Raw genomic sequence first — 17,504 nt, 5'->3', positions numbered from 1 at the left:
TTTGGGCACAAAGTCTTGATTAATTGATTGATCAGAGAGTAAGAAGAACTTCCCACTGGGGATGGGGATCAATAAGAAGTCTGGCTTTGTGGAGAGGGGTTTAAGATGGTTTAAGAATGGCTAGGGTGGATCTGCTGTGGAAACAACATGGGGGGTGGGGTGGGCGGGGAGTCATGGCCAAACCAATGAGATAGATGATTAGAGGCGGAGGCGGGGTTGGGGGAGGGGGAGATCTGCTATCAGATAGTGTTGGAATTAGGAATGGAAATAAGGCCAGTGTTGGGATGTGAACTTCAGAATCGAGGTCGTTTTAGGGAAAATTTCATTCAGTGTTGAGAAATGTAGTCCAGTACCAAAAATTACATAGTTAAATGCCAAACAAAAATAGGTTTTAAGCTTAAGTCCAAACAGGGAATTCACCTTCAAAGATCTATCCATAGACATATCATAGAAGACAGTAGTTAGATGATGGAGTGGTCCAGCATCCTTGGCCTCTGCTCATCAAATACTTGTAGCACTCAGCCCATCATGTGACCAGTACCACCCTCCATACCCCCGTTCCCCAGCTCTCTACAAAGTCCCCTGGAAGTGACTGCTCCCAGACAGAACCCTTGCCCATCTCTGGACCAGGGTTAGTGGATTGGGGATGGGTTAGAAATGGGTAGGAAGATAATGACTAGAACTTGGTGCTAGGTTGGCCATCCAGTGAGGGCTGTATTAGGAAACAAACTTAATCCCCAGCATCCTGGGTTAGGTATCTGTTAATAACAGATAAGATTTAAGTTAGACTGTGATATTGTTTTCCTAGGGTGGTGTGCCAGCTAGTAGAATCACTTGGGAAGAGAGGGTTAATGAGGAACTCTCTAGTTCAGGTTGATCTGTAGGCATGTCTTGGGGGTAGCTGTCTAGGTTGTTCATTGATGTAGGAGGATCCAGCCCACTGTGGGTAGCACCATTTCCTAGTCTGGGCCCTGAACTGTGTAAGAGTGAAAAAGCTAGCAGGCAAGATAGATAGATACATAGATAGATAGATACATAGATAGATACATATATATAGATACATAAAAAAATAGATACAGAGTGTCTCTTCTCTCTGCTCGTGACTTCGGGTGTGACAGGACAAGCTGCTTGTGTATCTAACTTGACTAAAATGATGGACTGCAGTCTGGATTTGTGAGTCAAATAAACCCTCTCCTCCCTAAGTTGCTTTTTGTGTGAATTTTCTCACAGCCGTAGGAACAAAGCTAAGATAGGTAGTATGTGTGATGGTTAATATCACCTGTCAGTTTGTCTGGGGCATACTTGGACCAACATCAGTCTATGTGTTGCTGTGATGGTCATGTTAAGCTAAGATTAACATGTAGGGCAGCAATCCTTGAGGAAAGCAGATTGAGGAAAGCCTCCAGCTGCCCTCAGACTCCAGCTGCAGCGAATGTCTTCTCTGGCTCTCCAGCCTGTGAACTCCTGACTTCCTGTTCTCATGGGGGGCATGAACTAAATCTCTAAGAGAAAATCAGCCACGACTGAGGCCTCAGCTCTGTGGAAAGGGATGAACTGTTGGAAGCAGTAAGAAGGATTTCCTGGTTGGATACGAGCCTGGAAAAACAATGGTTACATTCCTTGGCCCAGCAGGGTCTGCTGCTGACTGTGGGCTGTTGACTTTCCTTTTTCTTTCTCAATTGGTAATTTCTGGGATTGCTCCATTTAGTGTCTGAAGCATGAACATGACCTCTTCTCTGTCCAGTATTTCCAGCTTCAACTACTAAGTAGCTGGCTTCATGGCTGAAGAAAAGTTACGGTCCAATCCATCCCGACCTCTGCCGTATCAGTACGTGTCCTTCCTATGTGATCTCTGTTATATTCAGTTCTGTCCCTGTCCTCCAGATCCCATGTCATTTTGTTTCTCCTTCTTCCAAAGCTGTCTGAGATTCACTACAATAACCCCTCCCCCAGGATCTGTGGTGAACTGACCCAGATCCACAGATGCCCAAGTTCTGGATACGAAGTGACAGATTATTCATACAGAATGCACACCCCTCTTCTCCATGTTTAAACCACCTGTAGATCACTCCCAACTCCCAATACTGTGTAGATGCTACGTCAGTACTTGCTCCACTGTGCTCTGCAGGAAGCAATGGCAAGCGGCATCTGCTCACGTTTAGAACACACCCAATATTTCTCTCGATTATCTCCTGTCTAGGATTGGTTAACTCAAGGGATTTGAGGTCCAGAGATGCAGAGAGCTAACTAATTGTGTTCGTGACTCAGCCAGCTGAAGTTTGGGAAATGATCTGGAAAACACACAAGGTGTTGTGAAATGAAGAGATGATAGAAATTGTAGGGGGCTTTCCCAGATAGAAAGCTGTGCATACTTTCCCGGGCCCCTCCTTCGGGTTCACTGGCAGGCTGCCTGACTCAACCTCTCTCATTCTTGGCAGCCGCCAGTGTGAGGAAGCCTTCTGCCAGAGCTGGGTCTTAGGTCAGTACTCCCAGGAGCATTCGCTCTGCTTAGCGGTCAAGGGCAGAGCATAGACCAAAGATCCCCTTGACAGAGGCCTGTGGGCTTCCTCTGTCTCCCCCGAAGTCTGTGTTTTCCAAACTTCTGCTCCAGAAATCAGTTTAGTGAGCCTCAGATATAGGGGCAGGGGGAACAAAATCATGTGAGACACTACGGGCTTGCTTTGCATTTGTGTAATGTGTATGGTCTATGTGGTATGTAAGATCTGAGTGTGTGCCTGTGTGCTTTGTGGTGTGTAGTATGTATGTTTTTCATGGGGAGAATGTCTATGGAGTATTTGTAGAGTGGTGTGTGTGTGTGTGTGTGTGTGTATGCATGTGTGTAAGATGGGGTAGAAAGGGGAAACTGAGGGGACCCAGGAAGGAAAAGACCCCTCTGCCTTTAGTGTCTGGTTTGCATTTCTTGTTTCCTGAGTCTGGAGGGCATCAATGCAGCCAACAGGCAGGAAAGTGTGACTATCGCCTGCAGAATATTAGCAGTGCAGCCTTTCCAGGGACTTTAACCAGCAAAGTGCAAACAGCAAGTGACACAAGCTGGCCTGAAGCTGAGGGAGGGGTTGTGGGTCTGACACCTTTGACCTTGTCAGTCTTCCGTCTCAGCCCTATACTTGCTCAGTGGCTTTGTAAATTACCTGGCAATTTTATTTACAGAAGGAAATTAAGTAAAAGATATAAGTAGGACAGCTTATATTTATTACTTAATTTAAAAATTTTGCTTAACTTTTGAACCTGTTTGTCCATGATACCTTTTGGGGCAGTGTAGTTTCAGAAGCCACAAAATGTCGTTAAGATGCTTAGATACCCCTTCCATGCTTAAATCTAAAGCATATGTTATCTATCTCATCTTCTTTGCTTAATAGCCTGACTTTGTTCCAACTGATGCATACTCGAAGTAATTGTTTTGCGTGGCATAAAATACCAACCATAGCTCCATTCTCTAAGAGATACACCTTAGAAATCAGTCAACAGCTCTGTCTCCCAGGGCTGCTGATAGCTGTGTGTGTGGTATATGTTTAGGTTTGTTGTGGTGGTGGTGGTGTGTGTGTGTGTGTGTGAGAGAGTGTTTGTCAGTGTATGGGTGTCAGTGTATACGTGCATGTGTGGTGTGTGCATTAGTGTGAGTTTGTATGGTGTGTATAAGTGTATGTGTGTGAGTGAGTGTGTATGGTATGTGTATGTGTTTGTGTGAGTATGAGTGTGTGTGTGTATATGTGTTAATATGAGTGAGTGTGGATGGTATATGTATGTGTTTGTGTATGTGTGTGAGTATATGTGTTAGTATGTGTGAGTGAGTGTGTGTGGTGTGTGTATGTGAGTGTTTGTGTGTGTATGTGTGTGAGATATGGTGTGTGGTGGTAATTCCTATCCCCAATGCTGTAATAAGAAACAGCTTACTCCAAGGCTAGCGGAACATCAGCTCCAGGACCCTAGCTGCTGTTTTGTACCCTGTTGCAAAACTCTGTACCTAGTTTGGTTTATTTCTTAATGATTTATTTTACTTTTATTAATGTGTCTCTGTGTGTATGTGCACATATGTATAGGTACTCTCAGAGGCCAGAGCGTAGTGTTCGATTTCCTGGAACTATAGCTGAAGGTAGCTGTGAGCTGCCATGTGGGTGCTGGGAACTGAACCCGGGTCCCCTTAAGAGCAGCCAGTGCTCTGTGGAGCCATCTGTCTAGCCTCCTAATTATTATCATTACTATTATTATTTTTACTGTCGTGCCATTGTGTCCTTTTCCTTAGAGAAGGGATGCGGTGTTTGTGCTCCATCACTATGGTGAAATGCCAGTGACAAGCAGCCTATGAGGAGAACAGGTTTATTCAGGTTTAGGATTCTGGAGCCCTGTGGCTTTGGAGCACTGATGAGGGCAACCTGTCATGGCAAGAGGGAGAGGAGACTGGGATCCCACCATCGCCGTTGAGGGTCTCAGTGACCTAAGGGCTTGTCACAGGGTTTGTATCATCCTGAAGACCAAGCTAGGGTCCACCTTCTAATAAGCCACAGCAGTGGGTAGGTTTCATTCCACTTAGACTGTGGGCCCATGTTTGTCTGCTTTGTGCTTGCTTTCCTGCGGGTCATGCCAAACGTACAGAGACCTTAAGACCCTATGTTTTTATCACTTTCCACACACCAAGCAGACCAGCTTCCTAATGCAGATGCTCAAACTCCCCCAGGCTCCCAGAGCGTTCAGAATTGCTTCCCACTCAGACCCTCAGGGCTGCAGCTCTTGCACAAGCGCCTGCTTTGCATTCTGATTTACCCTCACTCCACAACACCTCTGCCTTTATTTAGTCTCTGCCCTGGGATATTTGCTCTGCACACAAATCCTGTGCTCCCCTACTCTTTCCTGGCTCCTCCTCTCCCTCCTGGAATCAGCTTCACTGTCCTCCAGCAGTCATTTCTCGTGCAGATGCAGGTCAGCCAACTTCAAGGACTGGCCCAGCCTCTGTGTGTGTGTGTGTGTGTGTGTGTGTGTGTGTGTGTGTGTGTGTGTGTGTGTGTGTATGACAACACTGGGAAGAGATTCTGTAAGGCTGCTTTTGAAGCCTGTTATAACACTAACTGTTTTGGCCTTAACACCTCCATTTGGTGTCTCAAGAACCGCTTGGCCTCTGCAGAGGGTTGCAGCCACCTGTTTCTGTCCGGCCTTCTGTAGCTTTAGGTAGGTCATCTCACAAGGTCTCATAAGGGGGGCTCAAAGCTCACTTCTTATCCCCCTGAGCACACGGGATGGAAGTCGGTATACTGGTAGGAAAAAGCCAGTACACCATTGAATCATTGCAAGGTGCAAAACCACGTAGGCGATATAATTCTAGAAAAATGTGTCTGGGTGATACCTTAGTGCTGGCTTGGCAGAGGTAACCCTGTCTCTGTGAGGGTGCCGACGAGCAGATCTCTTGGCCTTGTTACCCAACCAGGTGTTGCTAATTAGAGAACCCCAGGCCAGAGAGAGATTCTATCAACAAACCAGGAAGCCAACTGCCAAAAATCCCAGAAAGCCAACAAGGTTGACCTCTGGTTGCTACACATACCAGTACACACGCGCGCGCGCACGTGCGCGTGCGCACACACACACACACACACACACACACACACACACACACCCATACAAAAAGGAACCAGAATACAAAAATGCTTTGACACACAGATGTATTTTTGCTAAGTTCATTGTATATTGAAAATACAGGAAGCAGAAAGGAAGTGTGTTGGTTGTGGCTAACCTATTGGACACCCCAGCCTTGCTTGTAGTCAGCAGCTCCCGTCTTGACCACCGGGCTCACTGGGAGCTGTGGGCCAGTAGTGTGGAGAGAGACTTAGACTATACATTGATAGCCTAGGGAGAGTCTAAAACAAGATCCGCAGTACCGTCTCTCAGGTTTGGTTTCTTGCGATGTCAGACCATTGGGACTTAGGGCTGCCTGTCCTGTCCTGTCCATGTCTTTTAAAAGGTCAGTCACACTGAGAACAGAAGAGTTTCTTTCTACGTGTTGAGTTGTGCCCCGAACCCCGTTCATCTGCCGATGTTGCAATCTGCCACATTCTTAGAATATGACTTATTTGGATATATAATCTTGAAAGAAGTTAACTGAGGTTATTTGTTTGGGCTGTAATTAATCTGACTCTTAAATAAAATTGTTTATTTTGATGGTATGTGCACGTGTGTTTTGCCCGTATACGCGTACCATGACCATGCTTGGGCCCCACGGAGGCTGAAAGAGGGCGTTGGGTCCTCTAGAACCAGAGCTACGAATGTTTATCCCCTGTGTAGATGCTGGGAATTGAACCAAGACTTGTAACCACAGAGCGGTCACTCCGGGTCAGGACACAGAAGAAAAACCCTGTGAAGTTGCGGGAAGACTTGAGCCACTAGCCAATGAGAGGCCTTAGGTTAAGAAACCAGCCCTGTGCATTCATTAATTCTAGAGTTTCAGTCCCAGATTGTGAACAAGAGTATTTTTATTGTGCGAGCCATCCAGCCTGGGGATCTTTGTTAAGGCAGCCCTAGGAAAATCATTCTGTGGACGTCTTCGTAGCTCCTTTTCTATTAGGGAACAGTGCCCTCTGCTGGTTATTTATGGTACTGACTCAAAACGAATGAAATTCATGTGACAACTGTGGAGAATGGGGAGGGGGCTGCATTTAGATGTTCTCTACAGAACTCTCTCTCTCTCTCTCTCTCTCTCTCTCTCTCTCTCTCTCTCTCTCTCTCTCTCTCTCTCTCTCTCTCTCTCTCTCTCTCTCTCTCTCTCTCTCTCTCTCTCTCTCTCTCTCTCTCTCTCTCTCTCTCTCTCTCTCTCTCTCTCTCTCTCTCTCTCTCTCTCTCTCTCTCTCTCTCTCTCTCTCTCTCTCTCTCTCTCTCTCTCTCTCTCTCTCTCTCTCTCTCTCTCTCTCTCTCTCTCTCTCTCTCTCTCACCACTGGGCTCAACAACATATTCATCTTCAATCAGGTGTTAAAATATGATTTCTCCTCTTCCTCTGGGTTCTCAATTGATACAAATTTAACAAATCACAGACAGAAAATATTTGAAAAGAAATTATGTCTGGGCTGGGGAGATGGGCAGTGTGAAACACTCTCTGTAGGAGTGTGAGGACCAGAGTTCAAAGCCCCAGCGTCCCTGGGGAAGCTGTACACATGTGTGTCCCAGTGCAGGCATGCAGGGCAGGCAGATCCCTGGAGCTCACGGGCTGGGCAGTCTAACCAAATGCCTGAGTTCTAGATTCAGCACAAGACCCTGTCTCAGAGGCATGAAGAGGGGTTGAGGGAAGCCACCTGACGCTGACCTCTGACCTCCAAGCTCGTGTACCCACAGCCTCCCTCAAACAAACAAATAACCACTCTCCTAATACCTTCTTGTAAAACTACAGACTTTCACCTTGTCTGTTGCTCCAAGGGATAGTCTGTAAGCGCCGGGTTTTCCAAGCAGAAAATGCTGTCTGGCTGTGGCTTATCATCACCAACTCTCCCTGAGCCCCTGAAGGTCAGGGTCCATCATCAAGGTCAGAGACAAAACTGGGAGCCAAACTCTAGAGCATTTCACATAAAAGGCTAAGCTTTCCTCCGACCTCAGCTTCCTGCTGTTTGTGGGAGCAGCGGCAACCGAGCCGTTTATTTTCCAAAGCCTTATGGTGAAAACGGAAAACATGGCGAGTGCTCGGCTAACCTCTCACACCCTTCTGGCTTTCATTTTTTTATTTATCTTTTTTAAAAAAGTTAATAGTGATGGAAGGGAACCGCTCACAGCTGGATTTCAGATGTTCAAGTCATTCAGCTGTCCCAACAACCTCTACAGAGCCGCTTTCTGTCTTTCAGCCTGTGTCAGACATGGCACAAAGGGCAGAGAATGCCCTTTCCTGGATACACAAGAGAAATCTGACTCAAGCAATGAGGGGTTAGCTTATCCAGCCTTGGCCTCCAGAGCTGTCTGTCCAGGAGTAAGTCTGGCCAGCCTCAACCCCCACTGTCTGTCCAGTAGTTAGTCTGTCCAGCCTCAGCCTCCAGGACTCTGTCTGTCCTTGAGTTAGTCTGTCCAGCCACAGCCTCTAGGACTCTGTCTGTCCAGGCAGCACCTTGGCACGTCCCGGCTGCTGATCTGCAGCTCTCATTAACTCCACAGCTGTCACACTGAACATGAATTTGAGAAGGTCGTCATGCCACGTGAGGGATGTGACAGTGGGGCTAGAGCTCACAGACCTTTCTCAACTACACTTTTCCTTGCGCACCTACTATGTGCTACATCCAAACAGAGTGATGACTCTGACTATGCAAGGTCTTAATGGACTGAAAGGATGCTGGAGGTTTTCAATCCACGGACCACCCCAGTCGGGTACGGGGGGTCCCTGGAATGAGGGTCCTTGAAGCTAGGTGGGTAAGGATTTGGTGGTGACAAACAGAAACAAACACAGAGGCAGTTTGAATCTGTGTATTCTGCAGCTCTCAAGCAGGGGGTTTTATACATTAAAAAAACCAAACATTACATCTCTTAGAAACTATATCCAGTGAGACAATCACAGATACCAACAAAAATCATTTGGCACAGTAAAGCACAAAAATTATCCAAGCATTACAACTTTGAAACTATGTATTCAGTGAATCACAAACAGAACAGGTAACATCATTATAAATCATCAAAATATAACAATTCTAAAAGGATGTATTCAGTGGGGACTGTCGTCCAAGGCTAGTGGCATATTTCCAGGAGCAGGTTAATAAATCTTTAACAGTCAGTGCTCTTAACCACTGAACTAACTCTCCAGCCCCATGGTCAATTATTATTTAACATCTAGTGCCCGATTTTCTTATAAATCAACTATTTTAATTCTTTCTAATTAAGGCTTTCTTTACCATATACCAAAATCCACCTCCGATGACACACGTGTAGCCATATGAAATTTTATTGTTGGGAAAGGTTTTTTGTTTTTGTTTTTGCTTTTTCGAGACAGGGTTTCTCTGTATAGCCCTGGCTGTCCTGGAACTCACTTTGTAGACCAGGCTGGCCTCGAACTCAGAAATCTGCCTGCCTCTGCCTCCTGAGTGCTGGGATTGAAGGTGTGTGCCATCACGCCTGGCTGTTGGGAAAGTTTTTATCTATTGTAATAGCTTTGTAAATGATTTTGAAAGTAAAGTGTTGGTTTCCCTGGGGATAAGGTAATGTTAGTGACCCCATCTCTAGGGATGGTTTCTTACCCACTATTCTCGCTTAAGATCTTAGCCTAGGCTACCAGGAACATGTAAATAAGAGAAGGAATAAGAGAAAATAAAACAGAGATATTGCCATGAGAACTATGGCTCAATATTTTTTTCTCCAGAGAAGAGTTCCACAGCCGGTTTCAGGAAGCCTCCCTTTTTTGAGGTCAATCGCCTCAGTCTGTGTAACTTGTCGCACAGATTCTACTGGAGGCGGTGTGGCAGATCCAGTTAAACACCTCGTCTGCTTTCAAGGAAATGTGTAGCAGGGTGAATCTGTGGTCTCAAATGTGGAAGCCCCTTCTGAGGGCACCCCACTGAGAATGGTGCTTGGCAGATTTTGATCCTGACACCAGAACCACTCAGTGTGTGGCCGCAGCTTCTTAGCCCTTATTTTACGTACGACAGTAACTACATCGATGCTCTGTTGTCCTAGCCCTCTACAGGTTAGACACTGCAAGATGGAGGCGAAGGAAAGAAGGAAGAGAAATGGCCAGTGGTGTAGAGACACATGGGTGGCTTCTCAGCAGGCCATGCAAACTGAATACCACCGTTACTGGGCCTGAGAAGGGACTTCCCGTTGTGGTCAGGGCCGGCTTCGCCGTCTCTGAAGAGGGCTTGCTGCTGCCCTCTCCGTGTTCCCTGTAGATGGTTCTGCTTTCTCCTCTGTTTTACCCGTGGTGGTTGCTGTGGTGTGACCAGGGAGTCTCTCTTCCCTTCTTTCTTCTCATTCCGTCTCCGCTTCTGAGAGACCACAGAGCTGACACACCACTTCTGATGATGTGCACAACAGGCTAACCATGGCGAAAAGTTTCTTCCCGAGATCTGGAATTAGCTGCCATTTAGCCATTGTCCAGCCTTGAGCAACGTTTCTCTGTGAGTATAAAAATGCTTGCAATTCAGACATTGATCACTCCATGCAATATATCGTCACGGTGTTGTCATAATTGCCACCAGCACCATCATTTTGAGACATGTCCCATGTAGCCTGGAATGGCCTGCAGGTATCTATGTAGCCAAACTGGCCTTAAACTTCGGATCCTCCTGACTCACCTACTGAGTGCTGGGATTGCAGCAGTGTGCCACCCGCCACTCTTGGTCTGTGTGGAGCTGGGGATTGAAGGCAAGGTTCACACTTGCCAGGCAAACACTTAATGCACAGAGCCTCATCTCGGGGCTTATGCAACGTTATTATTTTTGTCCTCTGGCACCTGACTTGTGGTTCACATGTAATATCTTAACTTCTCCTTCCTCAAAGAGTCAAGTCATCCTGGAGCCTTGTTCAAGCTGGTCTTTTCCTGTCTCTACAAAGGTCTCCAGCACTTCCCCATTGTGAGCAGTCTCTCTGAGAGAGCTTTGTCCCAGAATAACTTAGCTATTGTCTCTGATGTGTCTACACTCTAAATTTATGAAGTCCCTGTTTTATGTGTGTAGAATGAATATATATGTATATGTATGTATGTGTGCGCGTATATATACACACACATATATACATACATACATATATAAAGACACACACACACACACACACACACACACACACACACACACCCCTCAGGGTTTCTATTGCTGTAATAAAACCATGAAGAACAGCAACCTGGGGAGACAGGGTTTGTTTTAGCTTTCAGTTCCACATTACAGTCCATTCCTAAGCAAAGTCAAGACAGGATCTCACACAAGGCAGGAGCTGGTGTGGAGGCCATGGTGGGTGCTGCTTACTGGCTTGCTCCTTGTAGCTTGTTCAGCCTGCTTTCTTATATGTTATAGGATGACTGGTCTGGCGTGGCACTGCCCCTGAACCACTCACATCTATCATCAACCAAGAAGATGCACCACAGGCTTGCCTCCAGGTCAATCTGGTGGGGACCTTTTCTCAGTTGAGGTTTCCTCCTACAAAATTACTCTCAAGCTGATATAAAATTAGCCCCCCCCCCCTATATGTTTACACTAAAGCATATGTTCAATGGGATAGTTCAGCCAGGCAAACCTTCCCTCCTTAAGTCCCCTGGGTCACACTGTTTCATCGCTGCAATAGAAACTGTATCCATGACACCCACCTGTGCTGGAATTGTGGCTGTCTTGCTCTTACACAGGTCCTGTAACAGGCACCTGCAGCTGCTACGAGTTCATGAGTCTGACAGCCGTGCCAGGGCTAGATGACAGCATTTCACAGTTCTTCTCCTCCACCTCCAGCTCTTGCGGTCTTTCTAGCTTCTCTTTTGAGATGTTCCCCGAACCCTGGTGTGTGTAGGGGGTGTGGGTCTAAGGATCTCATTTAAGGCTAAACACCCAGTTGATTATTCTCAGTACTTGGAGCCATCCTGCATTTCTCCATTGACTGCTGCTGCAAAAAGAAGTTTCTCTGACCAAGGTGGAGAGCATTATCGAGTGTATGGCTATAAACATAAATATTCAGAAGGTGATCTTACAATATGAACATTTAGTAAAATAACAATACTAGGCTCCACTCTATGACCTCTCTAGCCCTGGACCTCTGGCCAGCATTACAGTAACAGACATGGGATTCCATTCTGTGAAACAGGCCTTAAGTGCACTCAGGGAGTAGTTGGCTCCCACATTAGAGGCTTGCTGTTATCGCAGCAGTGAGCACGTCTTGCTTGGCAGGTTGCTACAGCAGCATGCTGGGTCCAGCACCATGCTTTCTTCATATGTGCGTGCATGCATGCGTGCGTGTGCATGTGTATGTGTGTGTTATTTACGTTCCAGAATTATGTAAAATGGAATGGAGGAATCAAAGAACAGAAGCCCCCATTTCTTTCCCAGGTTACCTAAGTGTGTGTGGTCATGAATGTGAAACAGACCTCCTAAGCCCCTCCAACACGGACAAGAGATGCTTGCTGCCTTCTTTCCTCACTGATGAGCGGGAAACGATGTCATTTCCCCCACGGAGCCCATGTGCTTCCTTTCCTAACCAACCAGGTCTATGAGTTTGGGGTATCATTGAAGGGGGAGTTATATGTGTTCTCTGTGCAGAAGGAGTCATCCCTCCATTTCAGCGGCACCTAGTTACAAACCCTTACATCATACAGCATTAGCCAGTGACTCAGGGTGTGGCTGCTGAGCATGGCTGGCAAAGATAAGGCTGTTTTCAGTGCGTAGATCTTACTTCAGAGCAAAGCCCTGGCCGTTTTGGCTGCTCCTGTCCTGTCTGTGGAGGAGGGACATCTATCTACAGGAGGCGTGTGCAAGCTTGAGTCAGCTCTACTCAGTCTGGGCCTGTGTGCCAGGTTTCTATTATTGTAAAGCGTGGAAAGTCACTCCCAAGGAATGCTGTAATATTTTAATAAAACAATTTTGTGTAGCTTTGGACTGGTTCTGTGGCCATAATTAACAGCGCCAGCAGAAGTAACTTGGTGAGGGAATGTTTATTTGGTTTATAGGATACACCCCATCATCGGGGGTTCCCAAGGCAGATGCTCGAGGCAGGGATGAAGCTGGGGTCAGGAACATGGCATAAGCCATGGTGGAGCTTACTGGCTTGCTCAGTCTGCTTTCTTACACAACCCAGGACCACCAGCCCAGGGGTGGTCAGCTATCACTCACTTGACCCTCCCATATCAGTTATCGATTAAAGTTTTAGAAATGTTCCTATAGACTTGTCTGCAGACCAGTATGATGCAAACAATTCCTCAGTTGGGGTTCCCTCTTCTCAATGGTTGTCTTGTGTCATGTAGACAAAAGCTACTGCGATGTTAGATTTTTCCATGGGCAGATGTTATGACCTCTATAGCCAGAAGGTGGCGCCATTTCTCAAGGAAAAGGGTGGAAGCCAGAAAACCTGCCGGGAGGATGTTGACTTGTTGTGTCTGCAACAGGTGATGGTGGAGCGGAGCGAGACACAGAGATTAAAAGGCACAAATGAAACACCCTTGCACAAAGTCATACGACAGGTTCCCAGCAGAGGCAAAGCTAGACATAGGAGTCCTGGTGCATACATTTTCTGCACACATAAAATTTCCCTACCGTGACAGTTTATTCTGATCCTAAATTCTCTCTCTCTCTCTCTCTCTCTCTCTCTCTCTCTCTCTCTCTCTCTCTCTCTGTCTCTGTCTGTCTCTCTGTCGATCTCTCTCTCTCTCTCACACACACACACACCAACCAAACAACTTGGAAACAGAGTGGATCATCTGACACACTGGTGATATTTCAAAATAATTAAGTTGTTGAACTTCTTGCCTCTAAGTCTCAATTACAAGCCAGGTTCAAGCCACACTTATTAGAATTTTAATATATTTGTGATTAAATGGGTAATCTATATATTTTCACACATTTGAACGAGGGAAAAGTCACCACTATGGATGGTATGAAACACTATATTGTTGTCCTTAAAGTGTAGGTCAAGTCAAAATAGTTAAAATCTCTGTGTAACTACTCACACATAAGGTAGCATACGGGCTTTGGAAGGGGCCCCCAGGTAGCAGGCCTGGTGATAGAAATGGCCCTAAGGCCCTGAGACCTCTGCTATTCACACAGTGAACCCCACTAGGAACTGACAGTACAACTGTATAGACATGAGCAGAATCTGAGCTCCACCTCTTTTATGGGGTATTTACTCCGACGTACTTGTTAGGTTTTGGTCAGCTTGACACCAGCTGGAGTCAACTGGGAAGAGGGCACCTCAGACAACACCTCTGCCACATGGACCTATGAATGAGTCTGTGGGGTATTTTCTTAACTAGTGATCAATGTGGGAGGGCACAGCTCATTGTGGGTGCTGTAGCCCTATGCAGGCGGTCCTGGGTTCTATAGGAAAGCAGGCTAAGAAAGCGACAGGAAGCAAGCCAGCAAGCAGCACCCTCCACGGCCTCTGCATCAGCTCCCGCTCCAGATCCCTGCCTCCAGTTCCGGCCCTAGCTCCCCTCAGCGACTCTGGCTTTAACTCACTGCATGTTACTGAGGTCACCGCAAACGCCGTCCCCCCCCCCCCCCCCCGCAATGGCACACTACAAACACCAGTGGTACCTAAAGCAAGAGGTGACTGCAAACAAGGTGCCCCAATGGGAGGCTGTTTCAGCTGGCTTTAGGGATCCAGTGTCCTCTTTGACATCTGGGGACCTCCTTCTGTGGCACTGGTGGCAGTGGAGGTCACCAGCCTGTTGTCCCTGCAGCAAAAGTGTGACCCATTTTTTTTTCTTTAGGGTAAGAAAATAACTTCTGCAGAAAAAAAATACGAGTCAACACTGTGTTCATAGCGTCAGACAGTTCTTCTCTGGCCTGGGGTGTGCCTCACAGCTGTAATCCCAGCACTCGAGTCGCCTTGTCAAAGGGACACCCTGACTTCCATGCTAACCTAGGCTATGCAGTGAGCTCCAGGGCAGCCTGATTTACAGAGAGATCTTGCCAAAACCACAAAACTAATCAACAACAACAACAACAACAGCATCCTACCACACCCCTAAGCAAACAACACACACACAAACCACCACACCCCCATTTTAGTTTTGAAACTGTTTATTTTTCATTATTTAAAAATTTTTTTCTCTTTATCAAAGAATAATTGGCAAAAATTACATATCCTGCAGGTATAGCAATGTGCACGTGCACATAGCAAATCCATCCAATTCACAAAGACATCACCCCACGAGTTACCATTTTATCTTTTATGTGAAAATTTTTTTGGGGGGATGGGGTTTTCTTGAGATACACTTTCTCAGCAAGCTTCAAGACAGAACACACTCTTTTTACCTGGAGTCGCTGTGCTGTTAACAAGTCTCAAGATGAAACAGTTTCAAATACATCCATCCTAAAACATCCCGGCCACCGACAACTTTATTCCCAGGCAACTAGCCACGCACTTTATCTTTGTTTCTTGGGACTAATTTTCTGTAAAAAGCAAGACAGACTTTTGGAGGGCACATTAGGTCACTACATAAATTCAGTCAAAGCTCAGACAGAGGCTTTGGGGCTGCCTTTCTGCTCTGCTCTGGTTCAATAGAAGTACGTTTGCTCAACTTGTGGGGTCAACATTTTAAAGACTATTTTGAAAATCTGGGCAATAAAACAAATGACAGTGTATGTTGTACTTGCATTTCTTAGTCCTACATATGCTCTTGTTCATTAGTTATGATTCATATTTATCTTACAGATGCACTGCCTTAGAAACCCCAGACTACATATGCTCTTGTTCATTAGTTATGATTCATATTTATCTTACAGATGCACTGCCTTAGAAACCCCAGACAATAATAAAGTAAATTGCTTAGCTTTGGGCAGTGTCAGTACCTTAGCCAATGAGGTTTATCCGAGGTGCGATTATTGCTAATTGAAAACTTTTCCCAGTAAGGTAAAATGCTCAACAACGATACTAGTAAGGAATCATATTAATAATTCCTCCTTTCAAAGTACTAACTAGCAAGAAACCAAAGCAGCTGTATTGAGTATCTCCATAAGAGATGTGAAGAAGAACTTGAAAGAGCTGGGCAGGAAAGTGAATTCTTTAAGCATAAAATATAAAGGTGAATGCTAATGGGGACATTATGTTTTGTTTGCTTACTGAGTTTCCCCTTTAAGATACAAGGGGGATTATGTGTGTGATTTACATGTGAGGGATAGAAGAAGCCTGCCATTTTTTTTTTTAAGCAGCTGTATTTAAAAAAAAATCTGGTTGCAATTCTTGTAACCAAACCTAACTGTGCACTCCACTGCAGATTTTTGGCATGGAGATAAGCCAGAGAAAATAAAAGTTGGAGGCTGCAAAACACAGGGCTGGTTACTGTCCACCTTACAGCTTTTCTTTTTCTTATACATCTTTAAAAACAGACCACTTTTTTTTTTGGGTGGGGGGGGGAGGGAGGTTGGTTTGGGTTTTAAAATTATCATGAGGGAGGGGGAACCAGAGTGGAGAGGAAGAGAACAGAGCTTTCGAAAGGACCTGGCCTTGACGCCAAAGCCCCTCACAAAGAACTTCGGGGAGCGCAGGAAACAGAATTGAAAATTTGTCTCAAGCAGTTTTTAATCATGCCAGGGAATCAACCGGGATTCCTTGGAAGCTTCATCAGCAGAAATGCACATTTGTGTGTGTGTGTGTGTGCGTGCGTGCGTGCGTGCGTGCGTGCGTGCGTGCGTGCATGCGTGCGTGTGTGTGTGTGTGTGTGTGTGTGTGTGTGTGCGCGCGCGCGCGTGACTTTAAAACACCCTTCCTAGAGACTTAAGCCTGGGTGGGGTTAGCATTTCTCTTTCAGCTGTGACTGATCTCAGCACACGTTTGGAACTTTTGTCTCCAACACGTGTGAACTTTGAGGCCTACATTAGCACTCTTCCCTCTCTGGTTTGAGTGCAAATGAAAGCAGTCAAGCTTGAAACCACCTCAGAAGGCAGAATGGAGCTGACAGCTGAAATCGGTCCGTGAGATTGCTTAAGGCCCAAACCAGCTTGAAAACCAACGTGTCCCCCCGCCCCTTACACCCCTCCACCCCCCCATCGCTTTTCTACCATCTCCGAAAACCATGGGAACGTAAGACACCAGGTAACAAATACGCTCAGGCTTCGCGTTCAGTTTCCAGGGTGGGGACTGGAGCCAGCCCGAAAACAATAAGAACAAAAATAGCTGTGCGCTGCGGCAGGGCGCGTAACCATATTGTACTCAACGGGAGGTTATTAATTTCACAGTTTTCATAGATAAGTTTAAACATAGGAACATGTCACAAATAAGCCCCGATCTCAGGGAGGCTACCCCCAGCTGGGATTTCACAGTCTGCAGTTTTTAAATTCAGCCGAGTCCCCAAGGGCCAATCAATATTGGTGACAATTATTCTTAGCACAGGGCCCAAATGCAGTGGGTGTGTTTTTGTCCCTGGTATCAAGGTGGGATTGTGTGATAGAGAAATAAGCAAATTCCCCAGGGGCTGTCGGTGGCTCCCGACAGCTGCGGCGAGTCCGCTGTGGGTCTCTCTGGCCTGTTTCTCCAGAATAGGCCCATAATGACCCCATTATTTTAACCCTTAAACATGAGCAACGTTTGATAGCTAGCTAGCAAAAGCCTAGTGTCAGACAAAGAGCACGGGGAAATGCATAAACAAACCAGATCATCTCGACGCAGCTGCAGGGAGCACTGCACACACAGGGAGCACTGCACACACGCAGGGTTTATTTACTTGCTCCTGTTTCCAAGCACAGCCTCTCAGGGCCCAGTCCTGGGGACACAGGTATGTCCTCACGAGGCAGAGTCCCTCTACATTCTAGGGCAGGGAATATACATATTTTTCTCCAGTTTTTTTTTCTTTCTGATACTGGTTTATGCAAACGGTTCATTTTTTTTCTTTTGAGAAGTTATGCTTAAA

The 17,504-nt window shown here is 46.2% G+C and overlaps 1 pseudogene; it reads left to right on the top strand.

Annotated features, from left to right (window-relative positions):
- Positions 1-15,426: 15,426 nt before the first annotated feature.
- Positions 15,427-15,579, top strand: Gm24695 (annotated as a pseudogene).
- The last annotated feature ends 1,925 nt before the right edge of the window (positions 15,580-17,504 follow it).

Source organism: Mus musculus, chromosome 16 (assembly GCF_000001635.26).
Source record: "Mus musculus strain C57BL/6J chromosome 16, GRCm38.p6 C57BL/6J".
Taxonomy (NCBI): Eukaryota; Metazoa; Chordata; class Mammalia; order Rodentia; family Muridae; genus Mus; species Mus musculus.
The sequence above is the reverse complement of the archived record's forward strand: the minus strand, read 5'-3'. Positions and strand labels throughout refer to the sequence as shown.